This window comes from Dermacentor albipictus, unplaced genomic scaffold (assembly GCF_038994185.2).
Source record: "Dermacentor albipictus isolate Rhodes 1998 colony unplaced genomic scaffold, USDA_Dalb.pri_finalv2 scaffold_34, whole genome shotgun sequence".
Lineage (NCBI taxonomy): Eukaryota > Metazoa > Arthropoda > Arachnida > Ixodida > Ixodidae > Dermacentor > Dermacentor albipictus.
In genome coordinates this window covers 1538211-1564912 of record NW_027225588.1, presented here as the reverse complement: position 1 = coordinate 1564912, position 26702 = coordinate 1538211, and the positions used below count along the sequence as shown (strand labels likewise).

General features: G+C 45.3%; 1 long non-coding RNA gene across 1 annotated transcript; it reads right to left on the bottom strand.

Annotated features, from left to right (window-relative positions):
• Positions 1-257: 257 nt before the first annotated feature.
• LOC135921226 (uncharacterized) lies at positions 258-3218 on the bottom strand. The gene is made up of 3 exons (XR_010570496.2): positions 2780-3218; positions 2542-2710; positions 258-358 (listed from the first exon to the last, which is right to left on the bottom strand). It is a non-coding gene; the product is annotated as an uncharacterized lncRNA (long non-coding RNA).
• Positions 3219-26702: the final 23484 nt, after the last annotated feature.

The following is a 26702-nucleotide window of genomic DNA, read 5'->3' as shown; positions in this document are numbered from 1 at the left end:
CTTCCTGTGTGATCTCCCGCGGAGCGTTCGTGCGCTCCACTGGCAGACTCGGATTGGTGAAAGCCGAGCGCTCGCTTGAGGATTCAGGCGGCTGCTCCAGATCGACCAGTGAAAAATGCCATTACGTTTTTGTGGTGCACTTGTCGCCGTCTCGTGGCACCGATCGTCCATCCTTATCGCGCACACGCCAGCGTCGTCTGGTGTTCCAATTGGCTGCAGCAAAGCGGACAGCTCTGGCGGGCAGGAAAAAAAGTGGTCCGCGAGTGATCAGGCTTGCTGCCTCGTTTAACGCCTGCTTTTATCCGCCTGGTCAAGAGCTTTGCCCGGTTTAGCCGCTCCGTCTTCAGTGTGAACGTGCCTTTAGAGTAAAAAATCAACAGCTTACGCTTCCATATTTTTTGCTTGGTAGCTACATTCAATTTGCTTGCTCCTCGTCTTTTAGATGTCTAGGCTCCTCACATTTTAACGTGGCTGAATAGTGCACAAATCAGAAACGAGAGTTTCTGTGGCCTAGCCTTCTCACACTTGCAAGGATACCATCCAAAATTGACCTATTTTTCTTATGGGGTGCCCACTGATTATGAGGATGCTGACATCGAAGGATCTCGAGTGGTTCTCTAGCATTTTGGTGACAAACGGAATACAGTAAATGCCGAGCTACAACTGACTTGATATCTGTCAGCACCAATGAACGCAGTAGTTAGTATTCTCACTAAATTGAGAATCCAGCCCAACAGCAGATGGACACCAGTGGTTTGAATCCCCCGTGTTGGCAAATTTAACTGGCTGAAATCAAGCATTTAAAAGACACGCACTTAGTTCCATCCCTTCAATCTGTGAGCATAATGAAGATCAAAGGTCAGGTTATGTGGCTGCAGCACCTTCTGTTCATGCAGCATACCTTGTGTGCAAGCCACATCTATTTACAACAGAAACAGCGCTTTCCACCCGTGAGCAAATGTTTGGAGTTAAAATATGGTAGAATTTTTTATCCAGCCAATGCGTGTACGCTGAAATCCAAGTGGTACAGCCAATATGTGCCTGTTTAATCACTGCAATGCATTGAGACACTTCCGACAACGCAAGGCTGTACCAGAAAAGGTTTTAATTTTTTTTCACTAATGCCATGTACTTATGAACTTTTATGAATGTACCTGCAGCTTTCGCAGGCTTTCGAGTAGCTCGAGCGTAAAGTGGCCTGTGTGTTATTGCTATTCAGCCGGAGTGCAATAGGAGCCAGTCAAATGAGTAAAACATGAAGTCAATGTGCACACAAAGACTACATGTACCCTTGCATGACTTCGTGCCACAGGTAGCTAACAGCTTCCAATTCACAGTTCTTGTAATATGGTTGTGGCAGCCATCTACAGTGATCTATTTGATTTAACGGGGATGTGTATGTTGGCTGAAAAAGAGAAAATATGCTAGGAAATATATTAACACCGATGGATGCAATATATCCTTTCCGGTAGAGTTTTGCACAGAAAAGTTAGCAGATTCCATGCATATGTGAAAATCGGTTATAAGTGAAGCCTTTGTAATGTTCAGTAAAATGCAACCACTCGTTCACTTCTATAACTCTGCACACAATGCATGTCCTGGTCTCGTTTAGTTCATTTTTGTCCATACTCGGTTGCTTTCGATGCTGACTTTCCGACTTCTCTGTGACTGACTTCTTAAATTTCCTGTTGTATACTTAATTTCTTGCCTCTTGTTTTACGTGTCTACCCAGTGGTACATGTTGAGCTGCACTTAACAGGTAATCCAAGTTGCCATTTGGACACATGCCAAGCAGCACATATCCAGTGCCATACACAGTGACCAATACTGGCAGGACTGCAGCAGCCACCACCCACTGAGCAAGGAAGAGGCAAAGAGGGTTTCGTTTTAAGAACCGCTCATTAAAGTTATTCAATCAATCAATCAAAAATATGTAGCAGCTTGCATATGTAGGAATGCGATTTATTCGCGATGCTAATAATTTGATCACCTGTTTTGGTAGCTGTGGGCACGAGAAATTTAGACACCTAACCGCACCAAAATTCAGCTATTATGAAAACGCGGAATTTCGATCAAAAGAGTCCATTTGCCGCTGTGGTGGTTTGAAGGACGGCGACAGAATAAACCAAACCTTGTAGAAAGGGAAGTAAACAATCTGCGCAACCGCTCTATCGCGTGTTTGACAAAAAAATTGACGAAAAAATGTGCTTAACGTGATTCAGAAACATGTCTACACAGGAACGTTCAATGGTAGAAATTACACTTCACCGCTACAGAGTAGCGAAGTTGCCCTGAATAGTGGGACCAATATTTTCCGACCGCCCAACAAAGGGTGAAGTGCGCACAGTATGTACGGCAACACTTGCTTTGTTCACCGCAGTAATGCCACCCTGTAATGGAGACAACTACGACAAACGGTCCGCATTTCTTCAGCAGCGAGCAGCGAGAAAAAGTGAAACATTTTTTTACCGAGTCAGAAATAAGCCAAGCGTGTTCCTGACGGTATGTAACGGCATGCCGCTGGAAAAAAGGGGTCCATACCTCGGGGTTCAAATTCCGCAGACACGGCATGCGCTTCAGCGTAGCCGTCAATTTGCGGTTGAGCAAGCGACGTTTTTGCATTTTCTGCTCCGCATCAGCATCTTCTAGCCAGCGAGAGAGCACCTTGAAAACCAGCACGACGGGCGCCGTCTCGCTGAACAATCAAGGCCTAAAATTTAAAAGAAAACACAACTATTAGCGCTTATTGTTTCAAATTTTGTGATTTCAGTAGACTTACCTTGATGTTGCATATTTCTTGTAGATCCATGTTGCTTTCACGGTCATTTCCGCCAACATAAAGAACGGCGAAATCGACACGCTCGAAGCGCATCGTGGAGACAGCCCACGCCAGCCACACTGAATTGTAGCCAGCAAAACTGAATGTGCAGTCTTTAATAGACTCAATTAGGCGCAGGCGCTACCTATTAAAGAATTTAACCTGACTCGCCGACAATGACGCCGCGCAAGGACGGCATGACTGAACACGATCCAGCGAGGCGTAACAAGACCACGCGAACGAACCTACGTGAGCAGGCAGAAACCACAGGGATTTAGCAGCAGCACCTAGCAGCGTCTTTCCCTAGGCGTACAAGTACCTATCTGGGGGCAGGGAGTACGGCACTGGCTCACGTCACATCCGGTTTGCCTCTAAACCGGGTACAGCCGGCCTGCGGGGATACGCTTCTGTCTTTTCGTAGGCGCCGCCATATTGTGAGCGCGTGGCGCCGCCTATGAGCAGCGCCATACTGGTTTGGGTGAAAGCGGTCTTTTGCATGGCAGGTATAGGCTCGGCGGCAGGTTCAGGCGTTTGTTTTCGCGGTCGTGCGCTCTGTTTAGTATGACGTGCGTCTTCAACGTTGTAAACGGTTCTGTGAGATGTGCTGAAGTGGTTTAAGGTGCCATGGCCGGAATTTCTGCTGGCGTTGAGCTGGACGGAACACGCAGCACGATGTGTGCGCGCATATTCGAGTCTACAATCAGAGATCAATTGGGTATTTCTGAATGTTCCAATCACTACTGTGAGCTTATTGCAGTATTATCCTCTACTTCTAAGCTGTGGTTTAGGAGCCATGAAACATACGCGACGATCGTAACAGCGTGAGCGTGGGTACGTTCTGCTAGGATAGGAGCTGTGATCTTATACTTTGACAAGCGTTCAAACTGTTCGCTGCAGGTAACATTGCGTGACTACTTGGTTCGGTGGATGAGGTTTCCGCCCCTGAATAAAATAGTTTTGGCAAGTAATAGCAGCATACCTAACAGTCTGAATTAAGCTTGTCCAGCAGGACTGTTTACTAACTGCGCGAGCGTCCTAAGCAGTGGTAGTTGCTGGATTACATATATATTTGTTCTATATACTGCATGGTCCAAGCATACGACATCAGCGGCTATATATTTATAAACGTTGTGCGGCGTGACGATTCGAGGCCCTATTGCGGCGTTACCCCGTTTTCTCTTGATTTTTCGAGAAAGAGAATGATAACCGAATTTTTTTTTCGGTTGTGTTCGTTCCGTTCTCTACGACGCACTCACACGCATTACGGAAATTTCGTCCTCAAGAATAGGCATCGCATTCTTTTTATGCGATCTCTCTTATATTATGGTTGTATGCAGGCCAAAAAGGCCATGGCGAAGCACACAGCTTACATATTTACCGTGCTGGTTCACCGACCGCAGTTATCGCTGTGTTGAGCAGCGCCATCGGCCTCATGAAGGAAGGCTAGCGAAGACATATGGTAATTTGAAGCACACAAGACTTGAAATGCGCGAGATCGATGCCGGCGCATCACAAATATTTGATAGCGCCTGCCGCTTAGATGTTTCGTGGTTGCGTTAGGTTGGCCGTGCACGAGCATTCACTCTTATGCTTTATGTTTTCTCCCTACGCCAAGCGATCAGATATTGAGCAGATTTACCTTTTCATGCTGCTAATACAGAGACAGCGGTTTTCTTTGTTAAATTAAAACCGATATAAGCAAAATAGTTCATAACACACACAGACACCGCGACTGATAATGTGCGTACGCCGCGGCTGATAAAACGCGTCACATTTTTATTGCGAAAGGAATACTACTCGAGGTTTCCGCTCTTGGCCATCGTCCCGGAGAATCCACCATTGGCCTTTAGCGTGACCTATGTGTGACGTCATACCAGCTGTGGAAAAGCGGGACCCCAACTCGGCTCGTCGCGATCGTCCCAGCGAATCCTCCACGGAATGTCGGATGATGTGTATGAGGTGAAGCTGCAACGATGTGCTGCAGCTAAGAAGCGGCGGCGTGTGGAAGAAACGGATGAAGAGTGGGAACAACGTTTAAGTAAACGGCGTGCAAATTATGCAGCCAGGCGAATGCGTTCAACATCTCTTGATCTGGGTGCATCTACAAGTATCATGCATGCTCTCAATGCTGACGCGACTTTGGCGACACCTGATCGTTCGACAGCAAGCCTTATGGATGCTTTAAATGGCGATGAGACTGCATCTACACGTTCGATGAGCAGTATGGAACTCTACAACCTGAAGAGAAAATTGCTTTCGCAATTCACTAGGCTTAGCCAAGCTATGCCTCTACCAATTTTTTGCGCCCCCAAGAGATATTTCCGCCTAGTGTAGTTACCGATGCGCCGAAAGGCTTCCCTGACGACCTTATATGAACGGACATGGCGTAAATTTCGCAAAGTACCATCTAAAACATCTCGAAATCGTTCCGCAGCACGCGACAGCAATACTTTCAAGCAGCGCCGCGCCGGATCGCCCAAGCCAGAGAGGAGGAAAGGCTCTCCGCCCGCCCTATCCTACTCGCCCGATGAAACGGTTTATAGGCACGGCTGCCAGGCCCCGAGTCTCGGGAACCGCTCTCTGAGCCAGCGGGCAAGAAGTGATGACTGCATGTGTACCGGTGTGTTCTCCAGTATTACTGGAGCGCCTTGCAGGCATATATAATTGCGGGGATATGTAGCGATCGCAACATGACGAAGTGGAGGACGGACTCGCGCACTATATTGCTCCGGGTTCCGGAGCCGCGACCCCGGCGCTCTGAAGGCGTTGTTGTGTGCAGCGACGAAGATCTGCGTGGAATTTGGGAGCGTAAACTCCGGTGGGATGACAAGCCTTGTGACCTCGTCGTCAGCGGTGTGCGAGTACTATTTCGTGGCAGTATGTATTCTGTGCGAACATATCTTGCCAGGTATCTTATGCAGATATATTGCCAGATATATTCGAGAAGAAAGCGGGTTTAGGGAATTATATTAACCCGATTTCGGTTAATCATATTCTGTTCAGTTCAGCTGATTACCTTCAAAGTCCCCCGTATACGGGCATTACATAAGGGGTGGGTTTGTTTATAACAGCGAAAACATAGTGAGAAATGATCGTTTAACAAAATGGTCACTCACCAATTCGACAAACGAAGATGGGCGAGTGGTAGTAGCGATGTTGGGGGGAAGGCCGTTCCAGTTTGTGGCGGTTCGGAAGAAACAGGAGGCAGTGAAGGTGGTTGTCCGAGAGCGTAGGGGCGCTTCTTGAAGTGGATGGCAGGTGCAGTGAGATATGTGTGGTGCTGCTGTGATGCAAGGTTCTCGATTAAGGGAAGAACTACTTGTGGTACAGGGAAAGACTGGAAATGCGACGTCGACATGAGAGTACTGGCAAGCCGGATTCTGATTTCAGAGATGAAACGCTGACGTCGTATGAGTATGCGGTACGAATGAATCTTATTCAAGGATCTGGAACAGATTCTGATACGTCGGTGAGACATGCTTGATGCGGGTTCCAGAAGTCTGACGTATATCCTAGTTTCGGCCTGACAAGTGATTTATATGACAGTAATTTTACACCTGGTGCGTCGCTCCTTAGATTCTGTGTTTTGTTAGCGGCGGAGATAATGCTAGTGGCACAAATCGCGAGATATGATCACGTGTCCAACGCAAGAGATAAGATAGAACTTGCGGAACCGTCAAAACTGAGCAACAAGGCGAAAATAAGTGACATTCGAAAACATAATGTGAGAAAGACTGACGAATCCGTAAAAAGTTGACGCAACCTGTAATCAGTGAAAAAGAAACTTGGTATAGCACAAACCAAGATGTATGCAATGAAAGTTAAGCAGCGTAATATCATCAGCCATCTCGAAGGTAAAATAAAAGCAGCGGAAGTATCGTATGCTGACCTGTACAGTACGCAGAGGACTCAGGAGTACTCTATTCGAAATAGTAATAAACGGGATAAAGAAACTACTCTTATAAATAGAGATGAGGTCACAAGGGTCTTGCAAGACATGAAACGGGAAAAGGGGCGGGTGAATATGGAATAATAGTCGATTTAATGAAAGACGGAGGACACCTAATGCTAGAAAAACCGGCGGCTCTCTATACGAAGCGGCTCTTTATGATAACTCCAAGTGCCCCAGAAAACTGGAAGAATCCAAAGGTTATAGTAATTCACAAAAAAGGAGATGTTAAAAAACTGAAAAATCACAGGCCTATTAGCTCACTCCCCGTATTACGTAGAATATTAACCAAGATAATCTCCAACACCATAAGGGCAACACTGGACTTTAGTTAACCAAGGGAACAGGCTGGCTTCATGAAGGGATACTCTGCAGTGGATCACATCCAATGTCATTATTCAGGTTATCGAGAAGTCTGCAGAGTCAATAAGTTTCTCTATATGGCTTTCATTGATTACGAAAAAGAGTTTGATTCAGTAAGTACTTCTTACGTAAATACCTTGGGGAATGTCAACAGAGATTCCACAACCACTTCTACACAAGAAAAGTAGGAAGGAACCTATGAGGAAAGTTGTAAACAAGAAGACACAATCTCGCCAATGCTGTTTACTGCGCGCTTGGAACAAGTATTCAATCTATTAAACTTGGAAGGTTTAGGAGTAAAGATGGTCGCCGAATACCTCAGCAACCATCATACCTTGCTGGTGAAGCAGCGCACTTGACAAGGACACAGTGAAGACACACAAGAAAAGACGACACTCGCTTGTGTGCCTGCTCACTGTGTCCGTGTCAAGTGCGCGGCTTCACCAGCAAGGTATGATGATTATTCACCAACTAGCCCAACTTTTCACATTACTGAACCTCACCACCTTTGGTTTGCCTGTGAAATTGTTCTATTCAGCAACACTGCAGACGAGTTACAACAAATGATTGAGGACCTTAAAACGGAGAGTGTAAGAGTGGGGTTGATGATTAATATCCAGAAGACAAAGATAACGATAAATCATGGGGCAAATGAACGAGCGTTCAGGATCGCAAGCAAGGCTCTAGAGTCTTCGAAGGAGTACGTTTACCTCGAGCATCTAACCACAGGGAACCCTACCATGAGAAAGGAATTCGCAGCAGAATAAAAATGGGTTGGATCGCATACGGTGGACATCGCGAGCTCCTGACTGGAAGCTTACCGTTATCATTGAAAGGAAAAGTATACAATCAGTGCATTTTACCGGTGCTGACATATGGGGCAGAGACTTGCAGACTGACAAAAAAGCTTGCGAACAAGTTGAGGACCGCGCAAAGAGCGACGGAACGACGAATGTTAGGCAAAGCTTTAGTAGAAAGAAAGGGAGTGGTTTGGAGCAAAAATCAAACTGTTATAGACGACATTCTAATAGACATTAAGAGAAAAAAATGGCGCTGGGCAGGTCATGTAATGCGCAGATTAGATAACCGTTGAACCATTAGGGTGACAGAACGGGTGCCAAGAGGAAGGAAACGCGGCATAGTATGCCACAAGTGTGGGTGCTGCGACGAAATGAGAAAATTAGCGAGTGCTAGTTGGAACCAGCTGGCGCAGGACAGGTGTAATTGGACATCGCAAAGGGAGGCCTTTGTCCTGCAGGGGACACAAAATAGGCTGATGATGATGAAGATGAAAAAGAAGATGATGATGATTACATCTAGACCATGAGCAAAACGAGAACAAGGTGAAAGCAGGAGCCAACGTTTCGAAAAGTGGACTTGTCTTCTTCAAGGCACAAGTCCACTTGTCGAAACATTGGCTCCTGCTTTCACCTTGTTCTCCTTTTGCTTATCACCTTGAATTTCCATCTCACGCCTTCCCAGAGTTTTCCATGGTTACACCTACATACATATGGGATTTGGCTGGTTCTAATGACGTGTTAGTAACTGTATATGTGAAGAAAAAAAGGTTCCAACGGCAGGAGAAGGACACAAATATACAATTGATGCCGTTCAGTGTCATCAGCGAATTGCTCCACCGTTCTAAGGCACTATTAAGATCATTCTGGCGAACAGTAGTGTCAGAGCAGTTGTGGATAGAGTGGTAGATGACGCACATGTCTGCAAACATGCTCATATTAAAGGAGTTATATTAGGCTGAATAGTTATAACAAACAAAAAGAACAGGCGACCAAGAACAGATCCTTGGTGCACGCGACAGGTTACAGGAAGGGGACTGGATAGGTTATTGTTGAATAAACCCACGTGTGTAAAGTTACACAAAAATACCTTTATCCAGATTAGAACGTGGCGGTCCGACTTCAACAGTTCAAGTTTTAGTAGCAAGTGTCGGTGCGATACTTTCTTAACTGCCTTTGCAAAATCCAAAAAGATTGCGTCAGTCTGTACAAGGGTGTCGAGGTTAGTATGGAAGTCATGAAGGAAATAAGCCAATTGAGTTTCTTGAGACAAACCTTTGCGAAATGAATGTTGCGAAGGGTGAAATAAATGATTACTGTCCAAGATGGCAATGATGTGAGAGTATATTACATCACTCATGATTTTGCACGGCAGGCTTCTTAGTGAGATGGGTCGATAATTTATTCGGGAATTCCTGTTATCTGTTTTGTAGACTGGAACGACCTTTCCCACTTTGCTATCATCCGGCATGCTGCTGAAGAGACTGACTGTGAGAAAAGTAAGGAGAAGTATGATGCAGCTATGTATCTTGTGTTTCTTAGAAATTTAGAGTTTATTTCCTCAATGCCAAATGAACATGATAGCTTTGTCTTCTGGATTGCGGTAGAAATTCCATCTACATAAAATGTGATGCATGGCATGTGACCGACAACATTGAACAAAGGTAAAGAAAAGATTGTTTCGATTTCTTTCGTGAATACTCTTGCAAATGCGGAGTTAAAAGTGTCAGCGTATTCAGCATAGGTAATCGCCTCGTGTGTGTAATTGGTGAGCATAACAGTGCGAACATGGCAAGGGTTTATTACTTGCCAAATTGTCTTTGGTGAGTGCGCAATAAATGGGTGAGTTTGATGCCGTAAAAGGAATGCTTTGCGCTGCTAGTAGCAATGACATTTTCGTTTTCCGTTTTGTAGTAGATTTTCCATCGATGGGAGTTCCGGTTATTTTGAAACGCTCGGGGAAGACGTTTCTTTTTTATTTTTTAGCTTTTTTGAGGCGTTAGAAAACCGCGGTTTTTGATTACTGGCACGAATGTTAACCTTTGGAATATCATTTTTAGCGAAAACTTTTGACTTATCCTTGAACTTGGACCGGTTATCAAGTATCGACTAAGTGCTATAAGCGGCTTCAAAAGTGGAAAAGATGGCGTCAAGTTCGTAGTTAATTGCATCATAGTCACCCTTTTCGTAAAGCCTTATGGTTTGCTTCTGCCTCTTATTTGGTATTACAGGAAAAGGGAAAGTAGCATAAATGACGATATGGTCCTTAATTCCTCAAAGGTGTGCAATAGGCGAGAGTCTACTGGGATTGTTCCTCAGGATTAGGTCCAGAATGGTTGCGGATTCTGGTGTGAGTCGATTTGGCTCTCAACCTAATTCATCATCGTCAGCCTGGTTACACCCACTTCAGGGCAAAGGCCTCTCCCCTACTTCTCCAAAAACCCCGGTCATGTACTAATTGTGGCCATGTCGTCCTTGGAAACTTCTTCATCTCATCCGCCCACCTAACTTTCTGTCGCCCCCTGCTACGTTTCCCGTTTCTTGGAATCCAGTCCGTAACCCTTAATGACCATCGGTTATCTTCCCTCTTCATTACATGTCCTGCCCATGCCCATTTCTTTTGCGTGATTTCAACTAAGATGTCATGAACTCGCGTTTGTACCCTCACGCAATCTGCTATTTTTTCATCCCTTAACGTTACACCCATCATTATCCTTTCCATAGCTCGTTGCGTCGTCCTCAATTTAAGTACAACCCTTTTCGTAAACCTCCAGGTTTCTGCCCCGTACGTGAGTACTGGTAAGACACAGCTGTCATACACTTATCTCTTGACGGATAATGGTAACCTGCTGTTCATGATCTGAGAAAGCCTCCCAAACGCACCCCAGCACATTCTTATTCTTCTGATTATTTCAGTCTCATGATCCGGATCCGCTGTCACTACCTGCGCAAAGTGGAAATATTCCCCTACCACTTCCAGTGCCTCGCTACCTATCGGAAACTGCTGTTCTCTTCCGAGTCTGTAAAATATTAGTTTAGTTTTCTGCAGAATAATTTTTAAACCCACCCTTCTGCTTTGCCTCTCTAGGTCAGTGAGCATGCATTGCAGTTTGTCCGCTGAGTTTCTTAGCAGGAGAATGTCGTCGGAGAATCGCAAGTTACTAAGGTATTCTCCATAAACTCTTATCCCTAATTCTTCCCAATCCAGATCTCAGAATATCTCCTGTAAAGATTCTGTGAATATTATTGGAGAGATCGTATCTCCCTACCTGACGCCTTTCTTTATTGGTATTTTTTTGCTTTCTTTATTTAGGACAACGGTGGCTGTGGAGCCGCTATCGATATTTTTCAGTATTTTTGCACGCGGCTCATGTATACCATAATGCTTCCATGACTGCTGAGGTTTCGATTGAATCAAACGCTTTCTTGTAATCAATGAAAGCTCTATATAAGGGTTGGTTATATTCTGCGCATTTCTCTACCACCTGATTGATAGTGTAAAATATCGTCTATTGTTAAGTAACCTTTACGCAATCCATCCTGGTTCTTTGGTTGACAGAAGTCTAAGGTGTTCCTGATTCTATTTGCGATTACCTTAGTAAATGCTTTGTAAGCAACGAAGGAATCGATCTATAATTTTTCAAGTCTTTGGCGTCCCCTTTCTTTTGGATTAGGATAATGGTTGCGTTCGTCCAAGATTCCGGTGCGCTCGAAGTCATGAGGCATTGCGTATACAGGGTGGCCAGTTTCTCTAGAACAGTCTGCCCACCATCCTTCGGTAAATCTGCTGTTACCTGATCCTCCCCAGCTGCCATCCACCTTTACAGAGCTCCCAAAGCTTTCTTTACTTCTCCCTGCGTTACTTGTGGGATTTCAAATTCCTCTAGACTATTCTTTCTTCCATTATCGTCGTGGGTGCCACTGGTACTGTATAAATCTCTGTAGAAATCTTCAGCCACTTGAACTATCTCATCAATAGTAGTAACGATATTGCCGGCTTTGTCTCTTAAACCATACATCTGACTTTTGCCAATTCCTAGTTTCTTCTTCACTGCTTTTTGGCTTCCCCCGATCCTGAGAGGATGTTCAATTCTATCCATATTATACTTACTTATGTAAGCTGTCTTACGCTTGTTGATTACCTTCTAAATTTCTGCCAGTTTTATTATAGCTGTAGAGTTAGAGGCTGTCACAAATTGGCGTTTCTTGATCAGGTATTTCGTCTCCTGCGACAGCTTACTGGTATCCTGTCTAACGGAGTTACAACCGACTTCTATTGCACATTGCTTAATGATGCCCATAAGATTGTCGATCATTGTTTTAACTCTAAGGTCCTCTTCCTGAGTTAAAGCCGAATACCTGTTCTGTAGCTTGATCCCGAATTCCTTTATTTTCCCTCCTACCGCTAACCGAAGCGAATTGTGTCAGATTAAATATCGAACAAATATCGATAAAATTCCTTACATCTTGGGGACCTACCATTGAAGAATATAGTAAGTTGCTCCAATCTATCTTTGGGAAATATAAAACATCCCCGAAACGGAGCATGGAGGCATTATGGTAGGTTGTTATTGAGCTCCCCAGAGAATTGGGGATTGCATGCGGAGGCCAGTAGCAAACCTCCAGCAGCACTGTAATTGGTGACGCGGGATTTAATACTCATAGTATTTCGAGTTCAGATGCGATGTTAATAAACGAACGCATGAGTTGCGGGTGAACTGCTAGAACAACACCACGGCCCCTTATGCGTACGCGGGCAGTTCGATAAACTTGGAAGTCAGTTAGGTCCACCGAAACTTCGGTACAAGTGACGTCATTGTTTAGCCACGTTTCTGTTAGAATGTCTATATGATGTGAGAGAGAAGCTGGCGCTTCGGAAATAACTGCGTGCCTTAGTAAAGACTGCGGAAAACAAAACATTCCTGGGTCCACGTCTTGGTTTATTCTTTTTTTCCAGAGAACGGGATGTTTGGCGCACAATTTCTTTTACAGAGTGAGACGATTCGTGAGAAATATATCGTTTAGGACCAATGTGCAAGGTTTTATAGCGTAGAGGGTATGCAAGTGATTTAGATTTATCAAAAGCCAAAAGGGCCTTCCGTGATTTCTGAGTCGGGATGGAGAAATCTCCACCTACACTATAATTTGATCCTTTTAGCATTGGGCCTTTTGACAGAAGGGCGACTTTTGTTTTCCAATGTGCGAAGTTTACTATTAGTGGACGATACCGATCTTTGGAATGTTTGGCCCGTTCTAAATCACTGAGTTTATGTCGGTTTGTAAGTTATCACGACAGATCTGATTATTGATTCTTCCGACTCAGTAAATGTTACATTTGTCTTGGGGTCAAAAATTCCGTAGAGGATCATATTTTTACCGCGAAATCTGTTTTTCGCGACGCCAAAAGGGCCTCTAACGCTGGGACTAGGGGAGTTCTTTCAGTTGATGTTGACTGTAGTGTTTCTATGTCTTGGCGTAGAGGCATGGGGGCCTGATCTTCTGCCTCTAAGACGGTCGTCATATACGTATTAAGGTCGTTGATTGTTTTGTCTGTTTAGGTCAGCTCCAGTTTCAGGCCCATGAGCTCCTGCACAAGGGTCATTTGGCCTGCGGTTAGTTTCTGCAATTCGCCCAGTACAGTGTCCAGGCTGGCAGGACCAGGGTTAGTTTTGACATCGGCAGATAGGATTTGTAGCCGAAGGATGACCTAAATACACGCAGTGGCAATCAAGACGCAGCACCATAGGCTCGGGAGTTGTACCAGCAGATAATTGCTTGATTTTTTTAGCTAAAGTTGCATATGCTCGAGTACCCTGCATGTCGAGACCAAGGCGGTTAGCTAATTGCAACAAGGTCCAGTCATCGGACCCACAGAGCTGCGTGGATGGTAGTTGTTCTTTTACAGCTGGTGGGGCTGTCGATGGCGGTGATTTTTTCCATGTTGGCTCGAAGACTGGCAACTTGCGTCCATACGTTGACGTCTATTGTAATAGTGATGATTAGTTAAAACCGGGCACAGAATGGCACGTGGCCGCCCCGTCTTTGTGACAAAGGAAAGCCAGCATGGCGAGGCACCCGAGGATGTGCATGCCAGAACAGGAAGCAGCAGGTTGATGAGGATATAGACGACCATCTCCATGGCGGAAAGAAAGTGGTTAGGGAACTGCGCAAAGGTACATTCACCGGACCCACCATATAAGGTGCCAGCAAACAAAGATACCAAGGGCAACATAGGGGGAATTACTTCTACTTCCTGACGTAATTAACGAAATGATAACTTAATGGCAATAAAACAGGGTGAAAAAAAAACTAACTTGCCAGAGGTGGAGAACTATCCCACGTCTTCGCATTAGGCTTGAGATGTTTAAAGCATTTGAGCTACCGCGTGTAATGCAACGACATGGGAAATTTTCCCAAATGGGACAAGTTGTTTTTTCATCCTCTTTCAGTGCCTTTAATTTATCATTTCTTTAATTCAGTAAGTAAGTACAGGTTATTTCCCCTATGCTGTTCTTGGTGTCCTTGTTCGTCGGCTTCTCGTGATATGACAGATTTATTCAAGAAAGATATCTTCTGTGCGGACCTACTGAAGACAGGCCTTTAAGAGTGCTTGAAAGTTCTTTTACTGCAAACAAAATCATCTGAAAATCTGAACGTGGCACAGTTAACATGCATGAAAGACAATTGTGGCCTGCTTTACCCTTCTAGCCGGTTATATGAGTTTCTTCTTGATCTACAAAAAGGTTTCACAACGGGTTTTAGTTTGCTACAGCTGCACTCTGACTGCATGCTTGGCATCGCAAGGTGAAGCAGAAAAAGCAGCTTGGGTGTCCTCACAATTCTGAAGGCATTGCAGATAAGCTCACTAGTGTTTTGTTTTTGTTTTTTTTTACATCACCACTCGTAAAGCAGCGAAACACCTGCGGTAACGTGTTGAGTTGAGCTCATGTCTGTCTGAAGTTTAACTTATGCTGTGAATCTTCCTAATGCTTTCGAAAATCTGGTAAATGAGGGAAATAAAGAGATTCATTCATTCATTCATTCTTCATTTACATCATATTTGACAAAATACGAAAGCCTTACTGGACCCATAGTCATTGGCTAGTCCCGGATCCATAGTGAACTTAGGCTATAAAACGCAACATGCGAGCACACAAAAGCAGCAGACATATTACATAATAGTAATATAAACATAGATAACTCAGACACGAATGTAAATATAACTCAGCGTTCTTTTATCCTCAACGCGCGCGAGCAACAAAACAGACATAATACTTAACAATGACAGTGACATTCACAACTTGAGCAATTGACATGTACAACTTAGACAGGAATATAAATTTAAAGTAGGTTCCTTTTATCGACAGTAATTTTCAAAAAAGTATTTTCTCACAGCAGAGCTAAAGTTACGGGCTTCTTTTATATGTATTGGCAAAGAATTCCAAATAAGTACGCCGTTAAATTCTACGAGCCTTTTCCCGTACAGATTTTGACATGGGGGCAAATTAAAACACTGATTACTTGCAGCTCTTGTATTTCGTAGCGGGATGTTAAACAAGGTAATTGGAAGTGGATTATTGTTTTCGATAATACTATGAATTACCTCAGCAATTTTCAATTCATACAATGCCTGCACTGGCAACACATGCAATGAGCTATACAAGTACATACTGGATTGTGCACACCTAGATGAGGTAATAATTCTTAATGCGCGTTTTTGCAGACGGAATACTGGCTCAAGGTAAGTTTGAAAGGTGTTTCGCCATGAGTTATTACAATACGATATGTGGCTCTGAATGAAGAAGTACAGAATGCGTAGGACAGGATATCCGAAATATTCACGAGCCTTAAGAAGAATGTAACATCCGTAAGCAAGCTTAGAACAAAGGTGTTTAATGTGAGTTTTCCAGTGCATGTCTGAATCAAAGAAAATGCCTAAATATTTGTAGGAGACAAGTTGTTGTAGTTTAACGCCACATAATGATATGTCCAGTATTTTAGTATTGAGCTTTTTCTTCCTGGAATGAAAAACTGTATACTTAGTCTTAGTAAGATTAAGGGTCAGTTCATTGGACGTGAACCACTTAAAAACATCTAATTCTGCATTTATTTTATCCTGTATATCGGACAGACTGTCTCCAGTAAATAGAAGAGTGGTATCGTCAGCATACATCAAAGCCTGTGAATGCCTAAGCGTTGCAGGGAAATCATTTATGTAAAGTGAGAAAAGCATGGGCCCGAGAACGGAACCCTGTGGCACACCAGTTAGTACAGTTTCTAAAGTAGACGTATAGTTTATAAGTATTACTTGCTGTTTGCGGTTACTAAGGTAGCTTCGAAGGAGGTTCAGGATTTTGCCCCTAAACCCTAGATTGCTAATCTTGTTCAGTAATATCTGATGGTCAACTGTATCGAAGGCCTTTTTTATGTCGAGATAGACAATGACCGCAATTTTATTCTGCTGCAGAGCCGTAATAAGTAGGGGTGTCAGGGTGAAAACAGCGGAGGAAGTTGATTTCGTAGGTCTGAAACCGTGTTGGTGAGGGCTCAGTATATTGTATTTGGATATGAATTTGTTTATGTGCACAGAGAGTATCTTTTCAAACACTGTGTTGATCACGCTAGTAATAGAAATCGGCCGATAACTTGATGGACTAGAGTGATCTCCGTCCTTATAAATCGGAATTACTTTTACTATTTTTAATTCTGAGGGATATGTTTCGGAATCAAGGGAATGATTAAATAGGTGAAGGAGGGGACCCGGTAATATGTCAATGTTGTCCTTAATTAGCTTAACAGGTATTTGGTCAAGCCCAGCAGCCTTAGTTCTTAGCCCATTAACAACTGCTATTATTTCATCCACTGTGATATCCTCAATTACCATAGTATTCACCACTGGTTGGATAGGCTGCGTACATTCGGTGACTTGAGGAAGTTGGCTTGCTAGTTGCGGTCCAATATTTACAAAATACTCATTAAATTCATCAACTGTTTCCTGGTTAAGTACATCAGGCAATATACGCTGCTCTGAATGAAGCCCTACTGCACCTGTTACAATATTCCAAATTTTACCTGAGTTGCCCTGAGCATTAATGATAAGAGAAGAGTGGTATTCTTGTTTTCTTTTACGCATTAGCGACACCGACAGGTTCCTGAAACGCTTAAACTGGCTTAGATAATAATTGTTGGCTTTAGTACGTTTCCACTTTTCATGCCATTTTTCTTTCTCTTTTAGTATGCGTAGGATGTCGCGAGTCATCCATGGGCATATAGGTGCAACATATCGACCAGAGAACGTGTGTGTGGTGCTCTGCAAGACGGCACTCTGGACAACTGTAAAGAAGTTTGTATATTCTTTGTTTATGTCTGTATCATAGGTGTCCAAGAAGTTTACTTGCCGCAGGTTCTCGCGAAATAATTGATAGTCAATCTTTTTCTGCCGTTCATGACCAGATATGTTCGCAGATATCTTTCCTTCGATTTTGACAGCTACAAATATGGGCATGTGATCGGCTATTGGATCTAGGTAAGTTCCACCCCATCTGTTACATGGGATGTTCGTAAGCGCATGGTCTATTAAAGTGCTTGAACTGCATGTTATACGCGTTGGCTCTGTTATAAGATTGCATATGTTATATGACTGTAGAAGTAAGGTGTAATTGTTAGTTTCTCCAGAAACATCTATATTAAAGTCTCCTACAATTACAACACGGTTACGTTTTTTAGAGGTTGAGATTTCTGTAATAGATTCAAGTTTCTCAATAAAAACTGAAACAGCAGAACTGGGAGGCCGGTACACCACACCGACCGTTATACCACACTCAATTATGATAAAAAGTGCCTCAATTGTAGGGTCACTGATAGTAGGGCAGAAAGGACTTCAAAATCAATACTTTCTTTTATAAAGAAGGCAACACCACCTCCTCGTGCCCTTGAAACTCTTGGCAGAGAGGAAAGTTTGTAGCCTGGTATAAATGGTGATTCTTTATCTTTGAGCCAGGTTTCCGTAATAGCGATCAAGTCAAAAAGAAATGTGTGCTTTGATAGGTAGGCACTCAGTAAGTTCAGATTTTTGTGGATACTGCGCACATTGCAATGAAAAACTGAGAACACATCTTGGTGTTTTATTAATTGATCAACATGATCCCAACTAAATGCCATGATGAAACAGAAAGACAACGAGAAGATATGCACAAAAAAAAAGGAACTATACAATTTGAGAGAGGTCGCTATCACTTTCAATTCTCAAAACAGTTGAGGTTTCTGTCTTCCTCATGAAGATCTTTCCTTGCGAAACCCGGGCAAACTTCCATTTTTTTTTCTAGGCGCAGTTGACGTGCTTTGCTCAATAGTACTTTGTTCTCAATACAGAGATGCTCATTAACATAAACCGGATTGCATTCTTCGAAGCCAAGAATTCTTGTGGTAAGCCTTGCCTTTCTAGCTGCAGAGAAGAACTTATCCCGCACAGCACGAGCGGAAAAGCGCAACACAACATTAGGTCTATCCTTGTCCTTTGAACGGACGCGGTGCACAACGTCAATGTCGTCTTCGGAAACATCGACACCCACGGATGTTGCCATCTTTTCCACTGACTTGCGCAGATTCTCATCAGGCACCACTGGTATGCCTTTTATTTCTACGTTCTGGCTCCTGCTGTATTGCGTGAGCTCGATAATTTCTTTCTTAGCTTCCAATACTGCCTTCTGCATCTGCTTAATTTCATACTGGCATTGAGAATTCTGTGTTTTGACTTCGGTCACCTCGCGACGGAGCTCCACGACATCCTTCTTGAACTTCTCAAAATTCTCATTCATGAAACCCATGGCCCCTCGTATTCCCTCTAGTTCAGAATGGATATCAGTGTTTGATGTTCGCACGGCTGCAATTTCGTTCGTCACGTCAGTTGCCAACTTGTCAAGCTTCCCTAGTACCTCGCCTAACACTTTCACAACCTCTTTTAAGCTATTCGCTTTTCACCAAAAGCCGTGAACACGTTCCCGAGAGTACCCGTGTTTGCCATAATTCAAAGAACAGAGAGCACCAGGGAACCGCGAGTGTCCCGGCAAACACAAATTTGGCGACAAGCAGGCAATAAGCAATGCACTCGTTGCAGCAACAGCGACGGCGCGGCGTAATATTTCCACAAATAGGACCAGAATTACCACCAACCTGCGAAAGGTAGATCAAGTTGGTTATGACGCGTCTGTACGCCGCCGCTGCTGCTGCCAAAGTGAATGCGGCACACAGGAATGCCGCCCCCTCGATGAAGCCGATAATCCCAGGACTAGTCTCCGGTCAGCGAAAACAGATGGCAGCAGGCGTGAGTCCTGTTGCACCTGAAGTACTGGCATTTCTTCAGGATTGGTAATGCACGAAGGCAGATATGTTCCGAGGCCCTTACAATATGCTGGCAGCGCGCTTGTCCTGCTCCTGCGAAAGGTAGATCAAGTTGGTTATGACGCGTCTCTATAGATGTCCTTGTTGTCATGTTCGATGCAGAGCACTACAGTATTCTGCACCGTAACTTCACATATAATAAGCCTGCACCACAACTATAGTGAACTCACGCCAAACTTGTGTGCCTACAATAAAGAATTATTCGCGATTGCTGCGTAGCGAAGGTTCTGAGCGTGAGTTGTAAATATAAAAAAAATATATCCCCTGCATATATTTTTGGGAAGCAACGGAAATCATGGGAAGCAACGCAGTGCTTCCCATGTTTATTTTATGTTTGCATTAACCAGAAAACAAACACGCTCATGAGAACTGCAGCCGAAGCTACTGAAGGAATCGTACAATGTGGCTGAAGTTGCTAGTAAATGTAGCAGTGCCGCCATCTTGCGACATCCGTTGAAAAGGTGAGCGCGAGAGCCCGGCCGGTCGCAGCACTAGAGTATATTGTAATTTACTCCAGTTTCCAACTCCTGATGGCAGCCGTCTTGTTTTTCATTTATTTGTCCTTCCTTGATTATTTATACTCAATATTCACCTGACTTCTCAATTATTATATCTGTGGTGGTTGCTAGAAAACATCAATTTTCGCGACACGGTATCTTTAGTAAAATTGATGTTTTCGAAGGCGCTGAGCACCCATCCTTGACTTGTCCGCGTAAAAAAATAAAATAAAAAAATGACAGGAACCTAAGTATTCCGACGTGACAAGAATGCGATGTCCTACAGGCTTCTCTAATTGGTTACTTCCATGATACGTTACGTTTAAAATTGTTATATGTTCTTCATAATTCTTCCTTAATCCGCGCAAACCCACTTTGGTCGACTATAACCCCCCCCCCCTTCTCTAATTTGTACTAAAACTTATTCCGGCTTAATCAATCTGAGTCTATTTTATTCCCTCTTAATCCAGCTTGCTCTATTTTGTACAAACTTTTATCCACATTCATCTATATTTAATCGATGTTAATTAACCTTGCCCTAATTTGCACCCAACTCAATCCAAGCTAATCCACTTTACTCCAGCTTAATTGATTTGAATTGACCTTAATTCGCTTTTCTCCGCCTTAAGTCAGTATACCCCAACTTGTCCTAACTTTAATTTTGTGTTACTCAGACGTCTTACAAAGCGTTAAAGACGTTGCTCGACCCAACGTTACTAGACTAGCTTCAGATGTAAAACTCATCGCCCGCGCGCTTACAGCCGCTGTCGCCACTTTTGTGACAGCCGCCAGAGGGCAACGCTGTTCCATCGGGCTTAGAGTTACTGTATATGCTACCTGCGGTAGCACATACAGTAACTCTAATCGGGCTCCACTGCAGACGCCTCGTCACAGCCTTCAGCTCGTGCGGACGGGCCGCCGTTGGTGCGTGTTTCACGCTCGCTGGCGTTCCCCTTGTCCGAATCAGTGAGACCACGAGAAAGTGATATTCACCTACAGCAATAAGATTTATCGCGCCAGTTCGTTAATACTGAAAGAAGGGTAAACTGCACGAAAGGAAGAAACGCATACACCGAAGCGCAGAAGCTGCGTCACTAAATGTCGTGTGTTTCTTCCTGTCGTCTTAACGTTTCGCGCAGATTAGGCTCAGGAGCCTGAATATCTGGCCAAAGTGCGTGATTTTAGGATGATCTTCATCCCCACCGAAGCTTGTCACCACGCCAAAGAAGCGCTACAAAAGGAAAGATAAGGTCGGTCTTTGTACACACAAGCCACACACACACACAAAAAAAAGAAGCCGGATTTTTCATTCCGTCATGATGCTTAATCAGCGAAGCTGAAACGTGCGGCCCCTGTGTTTAGCACTGGGTAAATCCCGAGGGTTCATTAAAGTATTTCTCAGTTATGAGGTTACACACACAATCGGCTGCGAGAGAGAACGACGTCACTGATGGTATGCCCGCAGTCCGCAGTTGTCGCTTGCGTTCGATGTCTCGAGTTTGCTCGGCGGCGTGGTTAGCAGCCATCGCCTGCGATTTGCCGCTTGTGATTCTTTGAAATTAAATTTCTTCAAAATATAAATCTTTCCGTTACGTAAGACCATGAGTGGCTCATACTCCCTTAAGCAATGGCTCATACCCCCGTAAACGCGGCCTCCCCATTACGACAACAGAAGTGAAGCCAAATTCTACGCTGGAAAGATGAACGGCCATGCAGCCAGCTGTGGAAGACGACGACGAACGCGGAAGCAGTGGCACGAGCGCGTGCCGTTGATTTCGCAGAGTGTTCCCGGTCTTCTTTCGTTCTTTCGTTCGGAGTGCCCACTTTGGGATTCAGCCACAGGGATGCATGCTTTGCTGTCGGAATATTCCTTACGGAATCTAAACGAGTGCCCTGCTAAATTCCTTTCTTTTTGTTTTTACCAATAAATTAGTTATTACTCATTCAATATGACCTTCCTGATTTTATTTAACGGGTAATTCTGCGCTTTTCAATGCTATTTTAATAGCTATTAGGAAATTTATGCTCCATAATAATTTCGAATAATCCACCCATTTCTTGGCCAATGCCCCATCGTGGATAGGAGCCACACGCATCACAGGCTACAACAACAACCACTGTTTCCGGTCGGCACGAGGAATCGCTCTTTTTCACGCCGAGCGAAGCATCGCATTGCTGGGAGCTAGAAAAAGTGGTGCGCCAAACTGTTGACATCGTTCCGATAGCGGCCTATGCAGCCAGGTACGCAGCCCGTCGGCATCGTCAGCTGATATTCTTAAGAAACTCGGCGAAGGCTACAGTTCCAAGGATGACATGCTTGCTGAAATTCGCCGTCAACAACGAACCACAGAATACACCAACGCTGCACCGTGTGCTTAGTCCGGCCCGCCTGCGTAGCCGGCTAGTGAGGAAGTGAAGCCGGGCGCGACTGCAGCGCCACGAAGGCGTGGGCGGGTGGCGGTTCCGCGCAACGGCGCCGAGTTTTAAAACTGAAGCTAGACTAGTAACGTTGGCTTGACCCGCCGTGGTTGCTCAGTGGCTATGGTGTTGGGTTGCTGAGCTTGAGGTCGCGAGATTGAATCCCGGCCACGGCGGCCGCATTTCGATGGGGGCAAAATGCGAAAACACCCGTGTACTTAGATTTAGGTGCACGTTAAAGAACCCAAGGTGGTCGAAATTTCCCGAGTGCTCCACTATGGCGTGCCTCATAATCAGAAAGTGGTTTTGGCAAGTTAAACCGCATAATTTAATTTTTGAAGATGTTGCTGATGATGATGATGATCATTGTCACCGCTCGTGGGAGACAACGCCGGCTTTTCTGACTTATGGGACATATATAATGCATTCCTGTTACCAAAGAATCGGTTGGCAATAAAACGCCTTAGTATTTGCCATTGTTATGGTCGTAGTCCAACTTTCAAGTACTTACAATCTCTCCTGGGGACACGACGCATTTCCGGTTTACAAATTGACGTCACACCCTAGAGGGCGCCACTGAAACTTCTCGAGTGGAAAAGTTACCCCATCCGAAAGAGCCACACGCCCAATGGCAGTGGCTGTTTTGGATGGGGTCTAATGAAGGAGCTTTGCGAAACGTATATATAACCACCTGTTCAGGACCACACATGTTGCATAATTAAGCCGGCTGTTCTCTGCAAAATTGCTCAGTGAAACAAAAAGCGGTTCCTACATATTCTCACTGCAAGAAATATCCATCTCTCAGAGCATAATTCCTTTAATAGAGCGAAAGCTGTTATGGGCTATTGTGTGCACTATAGTGTCCACTACACGCGGACACGATAGTGTCCGCGTGTAGTTGACGGAGCCGAACCACCCCGGGAATGAAGCAGGCGTTAACCTTTCGCCATAGGTGTGCCCATCCCGAACATTGTACAATACCGGGCCGATCCGCGGCGGAAGGGAAGCAGGCGTAAAGCACACCCCAGTACGTGGGCCCATCCCGAAGGTACTTCAATAACGGGCCGACCCGCGGCGGAGGCGAACAAGGCGTTGTGGGGTCATCAGGCCTCACAGGTTTACCGACCACCGCGAGTTCGAGCTTAGCGAGCCACAGGGCCGCGTCAGCAGTCAGTCTCTGGCACCGCTGCGCGCGCGTTTAGGCCGCAAGGGGCTACCGAGCGACGCACGCAAGAACACAGAATTACCCTGAGTTGACGGAAACCGTTTGTTGTGTCCGACGGCACCCGACACTGCACGAACGCCCGGTCCCGGAGAGGTGGGGAACCGGAGGGGTCCCGCACCAAGTGCGAAGAATACAGTGAGTGGCGCCTGTAGCACGTCGCTGCGAGAGCACGGGCACAAGCTGGGACACGCCGCAAGGAAAAGTCCCGGCGGCTATGCTACGTGCTGTTGATAACCAATCGGCCAACTTGCGAGAGCTCGGAAAAACTCCCTCTGCTTGGGCCTCCGATAAGCGCGGCTCGGCGTGGTACGACCTCGCGCGAGCACTAGGCACCCGTTCTTCGGCTTAGTGTCGGGACAGGATCAACACGAGGTACGCGCTCCCCGCACGCGTAAGGACACCGCGCGTGAGCTCAGTCCCAGTCACAAAGGTGTCGGCGGTCGAGAGGAAGCATGTACGTAGCCGGCGCAGTCCAACGAAGAAAGACACGCTATCGTCACGACAGTGCCACCAGGGGCCGTTTCGTTACGACGCGGTTTACTCTGTGCGGACGATATTGTACTGTTAGCAGATAGCCAGCAAGATTTGCAAACTCTGGTTAATTATTGTGGAGACGTAGGAGACAGTCTAGGTTTCACTTTTAGCGCAGATAACTCTGGTGGGATGTTTTTCAACGATACAACTGATCAGGAATTGACAATACAAGGCAATGAAATACCCCGAGTGGCTAAATACAAATATCTCGCGGTATGAATAAACAAAGGGCAGATAGACACGGCAAAGCACGAACAGTCTCTCATAGCAAAAGGTCGAAGATACGCCGGGATAATGAAATATAGGGCATTGGGGGGTACAAAAGGTAGGAAGTACTGAGAGGTATTTAGAAAGGAATAATGGTGCCCGGGCTTACTTTCGGGAATGCCGTCCTGTGCTTGAGGGCAGAAGTTCAGTCGTGACTAGAAGTAAACGAGAAAGCTGTTGTAACATTAGCACTGCATGCGCACGGGAAAACCACAAACGAGGCAGTACAGGGGGATATGGGCTGGGCATCGAGTGAAGCACGGGAAGCTCAGAGTAAAATCCTATAGGAAAAACGCCTGAGGAAATTGGACGACAACAGGTGGGCAGCTAAGGTATTTAAATACTTATACAGAAAGAGCATTGACCCACATTGGCGGAAAATAACAAGGAAGCTGACCAGTATGTATGCCAGACACGAGGACGGAGAAAGACAGCATTAAAGGGGTGGAGACATCAAAATTTTCGTTCATGCGTTTGTTGATTCAAACGTTGCGTCATGCTTCAGGGAGCACGATATACACAGCGGGATTCATATATATGCCATCAATAATTTAATAATAGCATTATTATACCGAGCGATTTCGGTTTCGGTTTCTGGGCTCCGGGGGATGCTATGACGTCACAGAGGAGGAAACGCTACATGGCTTGGTCACGTGGGCCACAAAAAATAGTGACGTAAAACTATGCTGCGTCGTCTGCTCGCGCATAAGCATGCTCTGCCAGCAGGTCAACAACTGGCGATTCGAAGTGCATGTCGCGATTATTATAATTATTGCGAAGAGCGACAATAACGGTAAGAAAATATTGCGGCTTGTGAGAGTCGCTGATTCATTCCGAAGCGCCGTAAGCTTTAGCTTTGAAGTGAACCGGAAAAGGCCTAGCGACGATATCGGCGGCGCCGAACGATCAGAGGCGGTGAAGCTGCCGTCGGTGCCAGAGTGACCACTCCTCGGTCGCTGATTGACCGCTTCGCCGTACGGCTGCCGCACAAATGGGTCCCGGGCCCGTCCTCTCTACGGCAAGCAAATCTCGCCGTTCGCGAGCAAAACCGCCGTCGCACGGGGGCCCGCGAACGGCAAACGGCGTGCGGCGAGTTTCCGTGCCGGTAACATGGACGGGCCCTCACATGGAGAAAGGCCAAGCGAACGAGAGACCGCTCCGAGCTGCCGAACTATGCGACTATGCGAAAAGAGAAGCAGACAACAGGAACGCCGCATATCCTGGTCCTTTTCGGAGTCGGCCGGCTAGTGACTCAAACGTGAAGGCCCGTCCGCACGGCGACTCGCCGCATGCAGTTTGCCGTTCGCGGGCCGCCGTGCGGCGTTCGTGTCGTCCACTTCTCTCCTCTTGTGTTCGTGTCTGCACGCCTTACCCCTTCTTTGCATTAAGAAAGGATTTCTATGTGCCTGTAGCTCGGTCATAGTGGAGGCTATGCTCGGTCGCTCGGCTCAGCAGGCTCCGTAATCGGCATTTCATCGCTACTCATCATACGTCACGTTTTTGTGCTAGTGTGCTATGACGTCGATATTTTCGTTCCTCCTCTGTGACGTAGTAACTGCCGCGCTAGCGATGGGTCTCGACTACGAGAAAGAGTTTTTAATGACTTTTTGGAGCTGAATTAAAATTATTTTGAAATGTTTGCAGCTTCCAATACCTCGTTCTGGGTGTCCTTGCATACGGAAGCAGCCTACAACATGCTTTTTATAGCCTCAAAATTTGGTGTCCCAACCCCTTTAAACTACAGGTTAAAAGCGTGGAAGTGAAAAATGGAAGAAATTCGATGGAAAATAAGCCTAGTGTTGAACTATATCGATACTGGAAACAGCAGATCAGGAAGGAAGAGTTTCATGATAACTCAGGAGACAGTGCCCTACTGTTTGAAGCTAGGGAAGGATGTCTTAGAACGCGCAGCTAAAAAAGGAAATCTAACGAAGAAGAAGACAGATGTACTGTGTGTTCTAAATCTGCAGAAAGAATCGAACACCTCATAGTAAAATGCGGGGGTATCCATCCCGATGTCGATGTGGGCATAGTCACACTTCCTGAGAACCTAGAGTTTAGAGATAACGATAATCATGTAAATAAATATGCGGTGGAAATTAGCAAAAAGCGATTGTAAGAATGGTGGCTCAAAAGAAGAGAGGTGACATCAGGTTAAAAGTGTAGGAAGACGTATTTAAAAACATGACGAATTTTATTAACATAAAACACAGTTAAACAAAAATAAAAAGCTGATCATGGTGGCAACTGCCATCTCCCCGTTTCACAAGGGACGCTCCCACCATCCATCCCAGCATCCATCCTGCGCCCTCACCGCTAACCGTCGTGAGTGGAGCGCCACCGCTGACAACTGTTTTGGAGAAAGGAGACAGTGAGGCGTAAGGATTGCAGAAATAGGTGAAATGCGCCCGTGCAATAGCGCGCCGAATTTCCC